At 51.8% G+C, this 15,765-nt stretch overlaps 1 protein-coding gene across 1 annotated transcript in view; it reads left to right on the top strand.

The window, feature by feature from the left end:
• Positions 1-7,499: 7,499 nt before the first annotated feature.
• Positions 7,500-15,765, top strand: part of KCNJ10 (potassium inwardly rectifying channel subfamily J member 10) — a 31,703-nt gene continuing 23,437 nt past the window's right edge. The window contains exon 1 of the mRNA XM_070396052.1: positions 7,500-7,697. The gene's annotated coding sequence lies outside the window, so the exon portion shown is untranslated. The remainder of the gene's footprint in view (positions 7,698-15,765) is intronic.

The following is a 15,765-nucleotide window of genomic DNA, read 5'->3' on the forward strand; positions in this document are numbered from 1 at the left end:
CCCGAGCCACAGCTCTTCCATCTCTCACAGGGTGTGGGCCTTTCCGCCTGCTTCACAGGTGTGCAGACCGAAGGAGGCAATATATACACAGGCCTTTGAAGTTAATTCTGTTAGAAAGTCTAGAAACAGTTCAGATGTCCAACCGCGAGAAACGGCTAGGTTAGGGCTTACTAACTATTCATTCAGCAAACGTTTATGGAGTCCAAGTGCCAAGAAATGTGCTAGGTGGGGTTGGTTACAGAAATTAATGTCTCTACCTAGGACAGCTCCTGGTCCAAGGGGGAGATAGACACGTCCATGCATAATACTAACACTACTGCTAATCACTTGTTGAGCATCAGCTATGAAGTAGATACCTACCTCATTTAAGAACCCTGTGAGATACCCAATGAGGTAAGTATTATTTGCTTCATTTTTAAATGAAAAACTAAAAAGTAAAACTGAGAAAAGGTGAATGATTTACCACATGTCACAGAGTCTGGATAACGGCAGAGATGACAGTCAAACACATACCTGTGCCACTCCCTCCCATGCTATTCTCACAAAGTTACACTGCCTCAATAATATTGGTGGCATATCAATGTAATTGGTTACTATTTTATATATGTAAATGTGCCTATAGGCACACTCTTACATAGAAAATTCTTATAAGTTGATCATAACTGTATAGAAATAGCTGTAGGAATACTGATTAAAACAAGGAAAGATTTTGGAAAATAGAAATACCTCAATGTTCATTTTCTCCAGGGAAATAATTAAAAGCAGAGAGTGGTATACAAACACTGGGTGTTATTATTGACATTGTTATTAATCTGTTCTCCAGATTCCTTTTTAAAAAAATTTTTTAAATATATATTTTATTGATTTTTTACAGGGAGGAAGGGAGAGGGATAGAGAGTCAGAAACATCGATGAAAGAGAAGCATCGACCAGCTGCCTCCTGCACATTCCCTACTAGGGATGTGCCTGCAACCAAGGTACATGCCCCTGACCGGAATCGAACCTGGGACCCCTCAGTCCCCAGGCTGACGCTCTATCCAGTGAGCCAAACCGGCTAGGGCCAGATTCCTTTTTTAAAAAATATTTTTTAAAATTGATTTCAGAGAGGAAGGGACAGGGAGAGAGAGATAGAAACATCAATGATGAGAGAGAATCATTGATTGGCTGCCTTCTGCACGCCCCGCACAGGGGATCAAGCCCATAACCTGGGCATGTGCCCTGACCAGGAATCAAACTGTGACCTCCTGGTTCATAGGTCAACGTTCAATCACTGAGCCACGCCAGCCGGGCAATTCTCCAGATTTCAACAAGAAGAGCAGGAAGAGATAGAAATGGACACCAGAGGATAAAAGTTCCTGGAGTGAACTGGCAAGATGGGGAAGATGGTACTAAATAATATACTCTCTGGAGGCAGTGACTGGGTTCAATCTCAAAGCTGTCCACTACCAACTGGGTGACTTTGAGCAAGTTGCTTCACCTAAGATATGAAAACAACAATGTTATCCATCCCTTGGGGTTGTCATGAGGATTATGTGAGGCAATGCCTGGCACATTGTAAATACTCAGTAAATTCTTGCTTCCTCTTCCTCCTCCTCCCGGTCATGATCCTCACCATCCCAGGCATCTCCTAGAGCTCCACCCATCCTGTGCTGCTTTCCTCTGTTCTGGTGCTACCCAGTGAGACCTGCAGGGGGCACTCCTGGTACATGGCCCTTCTCTCCCCAGCCCTCTGCTGGTGTTTCTTGTTCCAAGTGGAAATATCGAGTTTTCGGCTGAGATTGGCATCAGGAGGGCTGTTAAAGCCCCAGTCAACATCCCCGTCTCCTGGGCCGGGCCCTGTCACCTGAGCCTTGGGACTGCTAGCCTGCTCCTCTCTGTCCTGCCAAGCGGCCGCTCATGTTGGTTCCACTGTGCCAGGAGCTGGGAGAGAAGAAACCAAACTCCTGGGCAAGAACGCATTTGCATAGAACTGGCCCCATTTCCTGGAGGGGGACATCACAGGGCTGGCAGGGCCTTCCAGAAGGAGGACCAGCCAGCCCCTGCCTCAGTCCGGGCTGCCCTGGGTCTGGCCTCGTGGACAAGGAAGGGGCTACTACCCCCTCCCTGATTTACTGATCCTGTAGGTCCTGGGTGTTACCTGCTCTCTAACCTCAATTCCTGTTCACCACTGAGCCTGACCACAGTGAGAGGAAATGGCTTTCTCAGGTACCCCAGGATTCAGAAAAATGGGTGAGACCTCAGCTTTCAGATATTGTGAGATAAAGAAAGCAACTTCACAAGGAACCAATGAACTATGTCAGTACAGTTGTGATGATGGGAAGCTGGGGTTGGAACTGGAGAGTACTGAGGGCAGGAGGGGCACAGCTGGGGCCACATTGCTGGTGTGTGAAGAACCTTGGAACAGACCTCTCTCAGCAGATGCGTTCCTCATGTATGGCATGGAGCTTGGAGATCAAGTGGTACTTTTGGGTAATAATAATAATAATAATAATAATGGGAATCCCTCCAGTAGACACAGCTCTGAACCACGGTGCACGAATTGCCAAGCAAAATGCAGTTCAGTTCTCAACTTTCCCCCTCAGTGGGTGCCTTTGTGCAGCCCACAAACTGTACAGCTGTGTGGGCAGCCCTGGGGTCAACACATCTGGGAAGTTTCCTTGAGTGAGAGTATGAGGCTTCTTGTGTAAAAGTTCAAAGGTGGGGGAGGAAGCATGATGGGGAACAGGAGATGGTTGAGGATATGAGATCCATGGAGCAGGGAGGCTGACATGGTAGATTACAACAATTCCTTTTTTAAAATATACTTTTATTAATTTCAGAGAGGAAGGGAGAGGGAGAGAGAGAGAGAGAAACATCAATGATGAGAGAGAATCACTGATTGGCTGCCTCCTGCACGCCCCACACTGGGGATCGAGCCCACAACCCGGGCATGTGCCCTGACGGGGAATCAAACCGTGGCCTCCTGGTTCATAGGTCAACGCTTAATCACTGAGCCATGCCAGCTGGGCTAGAACAATGCCTATAAATTCAAAGGAGATGGGACCTTAGAAAACTCTGAGCAGAGGGAGAATGTGGTTGAAGCACTGAATGTGGCTGGAGAGTAGAGTGAAATGGAAGAAGCACCGGACAACCCAGGACAGAGGGTGCCTGGTGGGGCTCCTGAGGCCGAGGGGCTTGCTGGCCTTTGGGCTGTTTTCAGCAGAGCTAGAGGGTGAGAAGACTTCTCGTACACATGTCTATCTTGCTTTATAGAATTGGGTGGAGGTGGATCAAAGTTTAAAAGTCATGGCGTTGGTGCCTGGCCAGAGTGGCTCAGGTGGTTGAGCGTCGTCCTGTGCACCAAAAGGTTGCTGGTTCAATTCCCGGTCAGGGGACATATCTGAGATGGGGCGGGGGGGGGGGGGGGGGGGGAGGTGTTTGCAGCATGTATGGTAGGCAACCAATTGATGTTTCTCTCTCACATCAATGTTTCTCTCACTCTCTTTTTCTCCCTTCCTCTCTCTAAGCATGTCCTCAGGTGAGTATTAAAAAAAAAAGATGTCACCCGAGTGGCGTGGCTTAGCGGTTGAGCATTGACCTATTAACCAGGAGGTGACAGTTTGATGTTTGATTCCAGGTCAGGGCACACGTCTAGGATGCGGGCTCGATACCCAGTATGGGGCGTGCAGGAGGCAGCTGATCAATGATTCTCTCTCATCATTGATGTTTCTATCTCTCCCTCTCCCTTCCTCTCTGAAACCAATAAAATATATACTTTTAAAAAGTCATGGCATTGGAGGTGGTCCAGAATTAGTCCTCACTTTACAGGTAAGGGATCGACCCCAAGCTCTTTATAGGTAAGGGATGGGCTGTAAGAGAACAGACAGGACTCAGACGCAGGCCTTCCAGGTCCTGGCCCTTGGTTTCTTTATTTCCTATTGCCTCCCTTCTACCTTGGTGCATTGTGTGTTACTGAAATTTTCTCTATTGGACTCAATTGAAAAGGTACTAGAGGAACCACTTAGTTGAAGAAACTCTGGGAAGAATCCTTTAGTAATGTGATTAAGTATGCCCTAATTTATATCTTACAAATGTAAGTGTGTATAGATGGAATTTACTGAAAGGAGGTGGTATACCGAAATCATGATCTTTAGTGACTGTGGGCATGTAGCTCAGCCACTCCGGGATTTCTCCTCTGTGGGATGAATTTTATGGGAATTGTTCAGCCTTGTGGGTCACTTGGGATTCTGGAGTGAGCATTGTCAGTGTCTCTACTCCAAGCATGTCAAACTCAAAGGCTAACACAGACCAAATAAATGAGGCATGTAGCCTGCAGGCTTCGAGTTTGACATGCTTGCTCTGCTCTTTCCAGTCAACTCCACATTTATAACGTGCCAGTTTGCCTATTCTGAGCCTCTTCATACCTCCTGACCCAAAGCCCCCACCCTGCCTTCTGTCCACACCTGCTCTTCCCAGCAGAAGCCCCTCATTCTGCTGCCCACCCGTGGATTCTCCTTCCAGAACAGATTGCTCACTCCTGGGCTCTGAGGGAACCCTGTCTCATTACAGAGAAGGTGCAAGAAGAGATGAGGCTAACATTGGAAGGAGTGAGTCTGACAGGAGCAATCAAGAATAAGAAAGACACAACTTGCTAAACTGGGAGAAGAGAAGGGAGGTTGTCAAAGAAAGACAGTTCCCCTAACTGCCATTTTGTATGGAGGACACTGGACATCACAACCCTGGCAAGTTTTTCCTACCAACATGTACTCACGCTTACAATGAAGATTATGTTTAAACCATGCAGATTCACTCTAGTATTTACTGAGACAAATACGTGGATTCAAGTTCCAAATCTAACACTTTCTAGCTATGTTACCGTAGACAAGCCACTTACCTCTCTGAACTTGTTTTCCCATCTCAAGTAATGTATTTAAATGCACAGTAAACATTCACAAATACTAATTTCCTAAAGCCTTTATCATTGATTCCCTATTGAGATACTGGTGACCATACTAGGACTTCTCTTTTGTAGAAAGACCTAAAAATTAAGAACTGACATTTGATCTGCACAAAGGAATCTACACGGCAGATATATGTATATTCGTTATAAAACATAATTTAAGAACAAAACCTCAAATCACTCTTTTTGAAAAGATATCTTTTTATTGATTTCAGAGAGGAAAGGAGAGGGAGAGAGAATCATGGATCAGCTGCCTCTGGTGGGCCCCACACTGGGGATTGAGGCTGCAACCCGGGCATGTGCCCTGACTGGGAATCAAATCGTGATCTCCTGGTTCACAGGTCGACACTCAGCCACTGATCCATGCTGGCCAGGCTTACATCACTCTTCTTGCATTAGAGAAATTCAGTGCCATTCAAGCTATCTCTGTACTTTTTTCACAATCTTACATCCCTGCTGTTCTAGAACATCTAAACTCTTTCTAATTGCCCAGTCCCATCCCCACCCTGAATTTTAAAAAATGACATTTCTGCTCTACAGCAAAAGTAGGAACCATTTGAAATGAAATTCTCCAGAGAATTCTCCTTCACTACAAGCCATCTCTTTCAGCTCTTTCAGCTCCATATTCTCTCTCCTCTCAGAGGAGAACCCTAAGTCTTGAGCTGAGGAGTTTGAACCGTGACCAGTAAGCAAGGAGTATTTAGGGTTTTGACACAAAGGTATAGGGACTGACATGATGAATACAGGTTGCCTCTTCCTTTGAGACTGGAGAGAAGGGTGAAGGGTGGGTTAGGGTCCTGGGCTGCTAGTGACCTTCCAGATCCTGGTAGTAATCTTGGTGAGAGGTGATGGTGTCCTGGACCACAGCCATGAGGATGAGGTAGAGAGAAGGGAGCTGGATTTAGGTGATTTAGAAAGCAGATGCATTGATTAGATAAGGGAGATGAGGTGAGGAAGAATGAAGGATCTAGGATGGCTGCCATGTTTCCCCTTGATTCAAACCATCTTGCGCACCTCCGGATGGATCTTTCTATAATTCTGCCATGGCTGTGTCTCTCACTCCACTGCCATTGCTCTCCACCGCCTTCAGGAGCTCAAAGCTGACCATGAGCTGTCACACTCTGTATTTACTCCAGGTCTTCGCCCAACACACGCTGCCTAGGTGCCTGACCTGCAGCCCACACCCTCCTCCCTTCCTGAGGCGCTCCTTGAAATGCACATTTACCCATCATATGGCTTTTAAGGTTGAACTGAGCTAAAATTTGAAGTTTCTTTGTTGTTGTTTTTTCCAAGATGTGTATCAACTCAATATGGTAATACTGGTTACTGATTAGTAGTTAAATATCTATGATGAACGAATATGGGGAGATAATTATTTTTTTCCTTAATAAATGCCAAGGGTGGGACATTGAAAATAAAAACCTCTCAAAACATGAATTCAGGGGGGCAAGGTGAAAAAAATAACAAAACTCATAGACACAGACAACAAACAATACAGTGATGACCAGAGGGAAAGGGGGGTGGGGGCAGGTATAAGTGGGTAAAGGAGGGACAAGTGGTGATGGAAGGAGACTTGACTTTGGATGGTGAACATATAATACAATTATTATACAGACGACGTAGTATAGAATTGTACACTCGAAACCTATATAACCAATTTTATTAACCAATGTCACCTCAATAAACTCAATAAAAACAAACAAAAAACCCACCCAGGAAAAAACCATGAATCCAGATGATGAAAGAAGGCGGCGATGAAAAGGTTGAGAACCCCCACCCCGTCTAGTCCAGCGGGCGGGTTGCTGCATGATCCCAAGCAGACTTGCGTTTTCCTGTCCCCCCGGATTTTGTGAATGCAGTTCCCTCTGCCTTAAGTGCCATCACCTCCCAGTACCGGAGTCTCCCGCGTTCTTTAGGTGTCACCTGGTCCTCCTCCGTCTGCTGGGACCCCCTAAGCAGAGTGACGTTTCCCTGTCTGCCGCCTCCAGCGCCCCATCTCTCCTTCCTGACGCAGCTGACCCAGCGGCTGCAGGTGGGGATGGTGTTCTGCGCATCCATCCGGCATCAGGACCACACCCAGTGCTTAGAGACGGCGAACGGCAAGGAAACTGCTGAAAGCTATAACCCGGGGTCCCCGTCGCAGCCCCTGTGCGCCCCTCGGGGCGGCCCTGAATTCATTCCCACCTCAGTAACTCGGCCCGGCCCGCCCCGCCGGCTCCCGCGCCGTTCCCCACTCGGACACGGCCGCCTCCTTCCTTCCCTCTCCCTGTCATCTTGCCAGCGCCGCTTCTATCACTTCGCGGATCGTCTCCGTCTCCCATTCCCCCCGAGCCTGTCTGGTTTTCTGTCTTTGGGTGTTGCGCCCTGCTCCGGCGTCTGGGCTCGGCTCCCTCGCTCCCTCCGCCCCGCCCCTTCCCGCGCTCCTCCAATCCGGGCAGCGCGGGCCTGGCGCTCCACGCTCCCATTGGCTGGTCTGGAGCCCCCTCCCGCCCGGCCCACCCGGTCCCACTCCGGGCCCTCCATTCACACAAAGTTTGGCTCCCGAGCAGCGGAGGGAGGGGGCGGCCCGGACCGGCCCAGCTCTGCCCCCAGCGGCCCGACCCCGGCCCCGGCCCCCAGACCAGCCCTTATCTGATCCCAGCTCCGGTTTAAGAGTCCGGCCCTGCCGTCGCACCGCTCCGTCCTCACTCCCGCCCGCCCGCCCCGTCTGTCCGTCAGTCCTGCTGCGCATCTGAAGGGCCACTCAGCACGGACCCAAGGTAAGCCCCTGGCCCTGATGAGGGAGGGCTGCCGCTCCGGCCGGGATGCTGCCCACCTCCCTTCCATAGACGTCGGGGTCGGGGGGCAAGACTTGGCTCCCACCCTGGCTGGTCTCCGTGGTATGGCCCTGTTCCTCACCCCCCCTTTTAGGGGGCCCCACAGGGACCCCCCTGGAAAGGGCTCCTAGAAGATAAGCCAACGTGGTCACCTCAGCCCTTCAGGCTAAGGAAGGGGCTTTCCTGGTGCCCCTTCCCACTGGGCAGACCTGCAGTTACATCACAGCTCCTCCAACAAATAGAACCATGCACCTCTACTCTGGCCCTCCAGACAGCGCCCCCTCTTCCCAGGATCCTCAGGTTACTCCCACTCCCGTGCCTAGCCCTGTCCCTGCCCCCTACCCACACAGTGACAGCACATAGCGACACCCACTTAGCACCATGGGAAGAAGAACACGTACAGCTTAGGTTGGGGATCCTCTGTAACCTGGGTGCCTGGGACCCCTGCCCACCCGCCTCTTCCATCCACTTCAGACACAACCCCTCCTGACTGCCCCCCCCCCCCCCCCCCCCCCCCGCTTCCCACTGAGACCCCAGGAGGAGAGCGGCAAGGCCACTCCCGCAGGAGGGAGAAGGGCAGGCTGGGCTCTAATATTCACCTTCACATGGAGATGCCCTTCCCATCCCATCCCTTCTCCGTCAGGCACTCACCAAGGGCACCTGTGTTAGGAAAGAAATGAGGGAACTCCCTGATTTGGGGAGGAGAGCTAAGGCCTGGGATGGATAGAAGGACAAAACTGGACAAAAGTGGGAGCAGGGCCGCTCTGATGGAGAGATTTCATTCTTGTTAATGAAGCACCCCAGGCGGAGCGAGGGAGATGGGGAACGGGGGTTGCTGCAGAAGCCAGTACAAATTTGGACCCAAAGAAGGCCAGGGCTTAGAGCCCGATTATGTTGCTCACCAATACAAATTGTGGCTAAAGCTTTTTGGCTCGTCCGCCTTAGCTGTGGGGTTTGAACCGCCCCCCCCTCACCCCGCCCCCCACACACACCCAGAACTGCTTTTAGGCAGTTCTGGATGAGGGAGATGATGGTGGGAGATTTGGGGCCCTTCTGTGAGGACAGCTGTTTGCTTAGGGGTGCTGAGGAGGGCCTGGAGTGGGTGCCTAGGCCAGCCTGCCGAGGGGCCAGCAGCCACTGCCGGCTTTCATTTAGTTTCATCCCCAAACCCTTTTCTAATCTCCAAGGATTTCTGAACATGCTCCTGGCATGATGGAGGCCACCATCCCGTGCTGAGGGGTAGGGCTTTTTCTTTTCTAAGGGGATAAGCTGGGTATGGGGGACCAAGTGCAGAAGGAAGCAGGTGTCCTGGCTCATAGCTGGTTTTTCATGGAGGAGGAAATGAGGAAGGAGAGGGAGGAGGGCACCACCCCAGGGAGAAGAGCCAGGGCTGGTCTTCCGAGGCAGTAGGCATGGCGTAGGCAGTGCCACCCCCCCCCCGCCCCCTCAGTCCTTTGGTGGTGGTGGCGAGGGAGGGAGAGAGGGGGTGTTGGGGGGGGTGATCTGGGCCAGTCCAGCCTCCCAAAGCCCTTGCCAACCTGGGTCCTGAAAGGAGCTGCTGTTTTCTGAGCCATCCCCCAGCCCCCACCCGGAGCCCGAGCAGCCAACTTGTCTCAGTGGATATCAAATGGCAATGACTCTACCGAGTGGAGGGGGGAGGCTGGACTATGGTTCCATTCCTCCTGTGGTTCTAATGCCGAATCCCACTGCGGACCCCGACCCTGCGGAAAAGCTTTGCCTCCCAGCAGCACCCCCACATCCAGTCTATTGACACATGTGTTTGTGTGGGAGGATTCGTTGTCTGCCCTCTGGCATCCCCCAGCTCCTTCCTCCCTGTGCCCTGTTGAATGGCCCCCGTGCCCCTCTGTGCGTGAGCGCACTTATAGCTCTAGCTCAGTTGGATTGGGCTACAAGGGAAGAGTCCGGCAGAAGACCCAGAGGCCTTTTCCCCTTGCTGTCCCCAGGGACCAGAGAGGCTGGGACAGGAGGGTCTGAGTGGGCTCAGATGTCCCCTGGGGTCATCCAGGGGGTGGTGGTGGGGTAAGGGGTTTAGGGCTCTGGCGGGTGAGTTGTGCGGGAACACATGCTTCCTCTGAAGAAAAAGGCCTTCTGGGTCTCCTAGCGAAATGTGCACAAGATGGAAGATAGGCTGGGCCCCAGGCATTGGTGGGAGGAAAAGAGGCATCGGGCAATGGAGCACCTCAACTTTCCTGCCAAGAGTTATTTAGGACGGAAGAAAAAACCTCCACTCTCCCTCCCCTCCCTGGCCTAGATTCTCCTCTTGCCTGACTGGTCAGTGTTACTGTCCAGCCGGAGGCCAAGCTGTCCAGGACAGTGGTGAGGCCCTGGAAGGGGTAGAGAGAAGGGCTCATACGAAGCACACTGTGGAGATGAGACCGCAGAAAGATTGGAGAGAAGGAGAAGATTGGCATCCAAGTGATTTAGCACCCAGCGAAGGGTGGTGGCTGGGGCAGGTCCCGGGAAGCAGAGCTTTTGGTGTTTACACGTCACCTCGCTCTACCACAGGCTGAGTTCAATGCTCATCGCCCTTCATCCAAGTTTAGTATGTGTGTTGTCACCATTCTTCATGGAGACAGTGCATCTAGGTGGCCCCTCTTCATCCCCTCCCCCATCAGAACCTTGAAAGGGCAAAGAGAAGGGGATTGTGGGAAAAACTCTCCCGTGGGTGTCTGCTAGCTGGGAGCTGAATTTGAGGTGGTGGGGAGGCGGGAAGGGCTGGCTCTGGAATGTGGGAGAGAAGTAAGAGCTGAATGAACTGCGTGGTTGGCAGAAAGAGGTTGGAGAAGCAGGACCCTGAGAGGCCTGAATTAACGCATTGGGTCTCCAAAATGGAGTAACATAGAAAGGGGGTGTGTGTAAGGCCATCCACTCCCCTTCCAGTGGCACAAGACCTGGGAATGGCATGAAGCTGGAAGGACTTAGGTTAGAGTTCAGGAAGCACATCTCATACAAGGAAAGAAATCTAAAATAAAGATTGGGGAAGAAAGGGAGACTGCCTTCTGGACCAAAACCGATCAACCAACCAACCAAACAAAAAAACAAAAAAACACACCAAAAAAAATCCCCAAAAGAAAAAGCCCGTGGTGAAGACTTCTGAGAGGCGCCGTGAAGCCCAGATGGGCACGGGGATTTACTGAGCAGCCAGGGGGACGGCCTCCCATGCCCAGGGCTGCTCCTGGGCTCCTTTCCGTCCTGGCTGTGCCTGGGAGGCAGCCGGCACTGGTTAAGAGCACAGCCTTGGAGTCAGACTTCTGGGTTTAGATCCTGGTTTCAGCACTTAGCTACCCAAGCCTCCTCATTCTTGCATGGGGCTAACAGTGGGTGAGGAGTGAAGGAGTCAGTATTTCTAAAGGGCCTGGACAAAGGGCTCTGGCTCTCTCTACTCTGTCATTTTTGCTGGCTCGTGGGCCTTGCCCCAGCCCTTGACTGTGGTTTTTCTGAGGTTCTGAGTCTCCATCCCTCCACCCTTCTAGAGTTTGGGAAGGTGGGAGAATTTTCATGTAGTCCCTGAACACGCCTGATCTAAGATAAGATGAGGTTCCTGTCTTTACTCCACGAGGCTGACCAGCACCAGGGCCTGGGTCCCCATCCCCATAGCCCCTTCCTCCCAATGTTTTCACCAGGCAGATGTCCTATCTTCAACTCAGATCTAATAACTGAGCTGTTGAGCTTCTGCCCCAGACAGTCCATCTCCCCATTCTGAGCAACTTCTCTCTCTCCCACCTCTCACCCCGGACCCCGCATGACCTTGCTTGTTCCTCTCCCTGCCTAGGTTTGCCCCACACCTTCTCTCAGGTGTGTGCTCACTCCTCTTCTGTCAGCCTGTCCCCCTCATCAGCCCGGATGCCCATGAAATGACCTCCCTACCTTCAGCCAGTCTCTCTCCTTGACTCCCTCTCCACCTCAGCATTGTCCCTGACATCATCACCGTGAAGCATCCGTGTTATCTTGCTCCTTTCCGCCCTAGATCTCTCTATTGGTTCTCAGATGGAAACTCCCAATCATAGTCTTCAAGATACTTCAGTCAGCCTTTCCCCACAGTCCCCTCCAGCACCCCATTTTGGGGGACTGCTCCATTCAGACCTTGTTCCAGGGGAATATACTCAATGGCAATTCTGAGCCACGCTCTTCCTTCCACTCTGGGCCTTCACACGGGCCATTCCGAGTCTCACCCTTCCTGCCACTCTCCATTCCTGTGTCCCTATCGGCTCTGCCATCGTGTACGCCCTCCTCCTCAGCATCCTGCTTGTCCCTTGTCCCTTGTGTAACGTTGCCCAGGATACCCGATGCAGTGGTGATGTTGGAGGGGACATCCTGTTGCCCTCATTACATGGGGGCTCCTCTAGGGTTAGGCCTCTGTCTGTCACATAGCAGGCTCCCTGAAACAAAGGCCTCTCTTTCTGCTTCAGACCCTTGGCCCCAGAGTGCCTGCTGACCAGCTTGGCTCTAACTAGGAAACCTTTCTGACTGCTGCTTCTGGCGGGAGGACCCTGGCTTCAGAGGCCATGGAGTTTGGGAGGAGGGTCTATGTAAGACCCTATTATCAACTCTCAAGGGAACCTCAAGAGACATTTATCAACCCCTGGTCCCGTGGAGACAGCATCATCTGAAGATGAAAAGCAGCAGTCCCAAGAGCCCCCAGTTTCCAGCCCTTTCAGACTGTTGGCCCCAAGTGCAAAAATCCATGTGGGTGTTCAGGCCCCTCAGAGCCTTTCTCTCCTCACCAGGGAGGTGTGCTCTGCCTGACGCTGGGCTTGTCAGCAGGTATACCAAGTGGAGCAAGAGCCAAGGTCAGAGTCCAGTCTGGACAGCCCCATTGTCTGGAGTATCCCTCTGAGCAGGGCCTGCAAGCTGGGAGACATGCGGGGAAGTGGGATGTAGCCCTGACATCTTTTTTTTTTTTTTTTTTTTTATATTTTATTGATTTTTTTTTACAGAGAGGAAGGGAGAGAGAGAGAGAGTTAGAAACATCGATGAGAGAGGAACATCGATCAGCCGCCTCCTGCACATCTCCTACTGGGGATGTGCCCGCAACCCAGGTACATGCCCTTGACCGGAATCGAACCCGGGACCCCTCAGTCCACAGGCCGACGCTCTATCCACTGAGCCAAACTGGTTTCGGCGGCCCTGACATCTTAGTCTTACATTACCCCTGGGACTGTCCCTCTTCTCTACCTTTACCACGGGACCCCAGCCTATACCTCCTCCCCACATCCAAATCTCCCTGTTTGACCCTCTGATAAAAAATAAAAAAAGGACACAGCCTGGCCAGCCTGGCTCAGTGGTTGAGCATCAATCTATGAACCAGGAGGTCACGGTTCGATTCCCAGTCAGGGCACATGCCTGGGTTGTGGGCTTGATCCCCACTGCAGGAGGTAGCCAATCAATGATTCTCTCTCATCATTGATGTTTCTCTCTCTCTCCCTCTCCCTTCCTCTCTGAAATCAATAAAAATGTATTAAAAAATAAAAAAAGAAAGTCACAAGCAACTGTCAAGAAGAGAGGGCCGGTATGTCTGAGTCTAGGGCTGTGATTCTCAAACTTTTTGACCTCAGGACCCTTTCACACTCTTAAAACCTATCAAAGATATCAAAGAGCTTTTGCTTATGTGGGTTACAGAAATTGATATGTTAGAAATAAGAACGGAGGCCCTAGCCAGTTTGGCTCAGTGGATAGAGCATCGGCCTGCAGACTGAAGGGTCACGGGTTTGATTCCAGCACATGCCCGGGTTGTGAGCTTGGTTCCCAGGAGGGGAAATATAGGAGGCAGCCAATCAATGATTCTCTCTCATGATTGATGTTTCTATCTCTTTCTCCCTCTCCCTTCCTCTCTGAAATCAATAAAAATATATATTAAAATAAAATAAAAAGCATGTTGTAAAAAAAAAAGAACTGAGGAGACTTAAATAGCTATTAATGTAAAAATAACAAAACCATTGCATGTCAATGTAAATGCCATTTTTAATGAAAATAGCCATATTAAAAAAAAAAGCTTAGTAAGAGTGGCATTGTTTCACATTTTCACAGCTCTTTTTAAGGGTTAATAGAAGACAGTTGACTTCTCGTGTCTGCATCTTAATTCAACATGTTGTACTATCACATGTCATGTGGCTTCTGGAAAACTCTGAGCACTCATGAGAGAATAAGTGAAGAAAGCCAACAACACATCAGTATTGTTGTGAAGATAGGTTTGACCTCAGAGAGCCTTTGAAAGGGTCTCGGGAACCTCCAGGGGCTGCAGACCACACTTTGAGAATTCCTAGTTGAGAGGAACCTTGGCCGATCTGGCTGGTCTCCCCCAGCTGCCATGGCCTTTTGAACGTTTCCACTCGGGATGAATTACGGGGCCATAGTTAGTCATGTGGGTTCTGGAGACAGACGACCTACCTGAGCTTGAATCTCAATTTTACCGCTCAATCGCTGTGTGACCTTGGGCAAATTATTAACATCTCTGTGCTTCCGTTTCATCTATGAACTAGGGCTTTAAAAAAGTGCCTGCTTTGTAGAGTTGCTGAGAACTAAATGACAGAACACTAGAAAAGGGCTCAGCATAGTGCGGAATAATGTTAGCTCTTATTCAACTCTTACCCCTGAGTGCACTGCCCATTGGCCCGGAGAGCAGGGAGCTGCAGAGGTGATTCTTTCTACATTCCAGATGGGGCTTTTTGGCCCAGAAAGGGGACGTACCTGTGCCAGGTCCCAGGGACAGTCACCAGAATTGTTGGGCCCTGAGCCCCGAGTTCTAACTCCAAGCCCTGTGCTCTTCCACCAGACTTTTCCGGTGGGGGGCGGGGGGGGGGGTAGGGGGGAACCCCAGGTCCTGAGACAGGGAAAGAAGCAGACCTTACCTTTCCCCCAGAAATTCAGGTGAGCCAGTCAGGGCCCATGGGAAGAGAGCAGGGAGCCTTGCGGGCAGAGAGCAGGAGGACTTCCTGACATCCCAGCAACCTACAGAGGAGAGAGCCGGACAAGTTTAGCCCAGAGATCTTGTGGGGAACAGTTCTGTGAAGTGGCTCGCCCTCTCTCCTGGGGTCACTGGCCCTAGGGACAGGGCGTCTGTGACTGGGCAATACTACCTCTTGTATGGTGCACCCAGCCCCTCCAGGGCATCGTCTGCTCTCAGCGGTCCCCCCTCCAGACCCCACTCTTTCCCAGGCTCCCCCGGCCTGGTCCTCAGTGCTGAGGCACCACAGAGCAGGCACTGCAGTGGGGAAAGGCAGCTGGTGGGGCTGGGGTGATCTTGGGGTGCGGAGGGGCGGGGGGTCCCGGGCAGAAGAGGAGCCTCTCCCACAGCGGGCGGGGGCGGGGGGGTAGGGGTTGAGGCAGATGGGGAGACAGACAGATATACACTGAGGAAGAGCTAGTCCTGGCTCTTGGGCCCTAAGCTGGGCTGCAGGCACCCCACCTTCCTTAGAAGCCCAGGACCCCCTCCCCGCCCCCACGCACACACTTTCTGGAGGCTCAGCTCCCACCCGAAGCCCCCAAGCTGACAACTCTGATATGTGGAGGGCTGAGGTTTGAGGTCTTGCTGTCTGCTGCTCCGTTCTTCTCCTGCCCACAGAATTCCCTTGAATAAAGGGTAAAATTGAGGCAGAAAGTGGGTGGCCTCAGATGCCCACTGCTTCTCTCCGGGGCCTGCCTGGAACCAAGGGGCCTCCCACGGCCCTCCCCCATCCCACCAGTCCCCGTAGCTTTTTCCACTTGGAAGATCCTTACTGGCGAGTGGCAGGTTTGGGGACTCTGGTCCAGTCTCCCTGCCCTGTCTCCTGGGTAGTGTCCCCCCCCCCCCCCAACCCCTGTGGGCTAAGATCAGTTCAGTCTCAGCCCTGCCCCACCCCCTGCCTCCCCTGGCGTGGCCAGCAGCCCCCTACCCGCCCTGGGCTGTGGGACAGGGAGAGGGCTGAGGGGCTGGCTCTGCATACTAATGTCCTGCCCATTGTCAAAGCCCCTTTGTGCCGGAGAGCTCCATTGAGGCGGCTCAGGGGCGGGC

Source organism: Myotis yumanensis, unplaced genomic scaffold, assembly GCF_028538775.1.
Source record: "Myotis yumanensis isolate MYYU_CA2020_CCGP unplaced genomic scaffold, mMyoYum1.0.hap1 SCAF_17, whole genome shotgun sequence".
Taxonomy (NCBI): Eukaryota; Metazoa; Chordata; class Mammalia; order Chiroptera; family Vespertilionidae; genus Myotis; species Myotis yumanensis.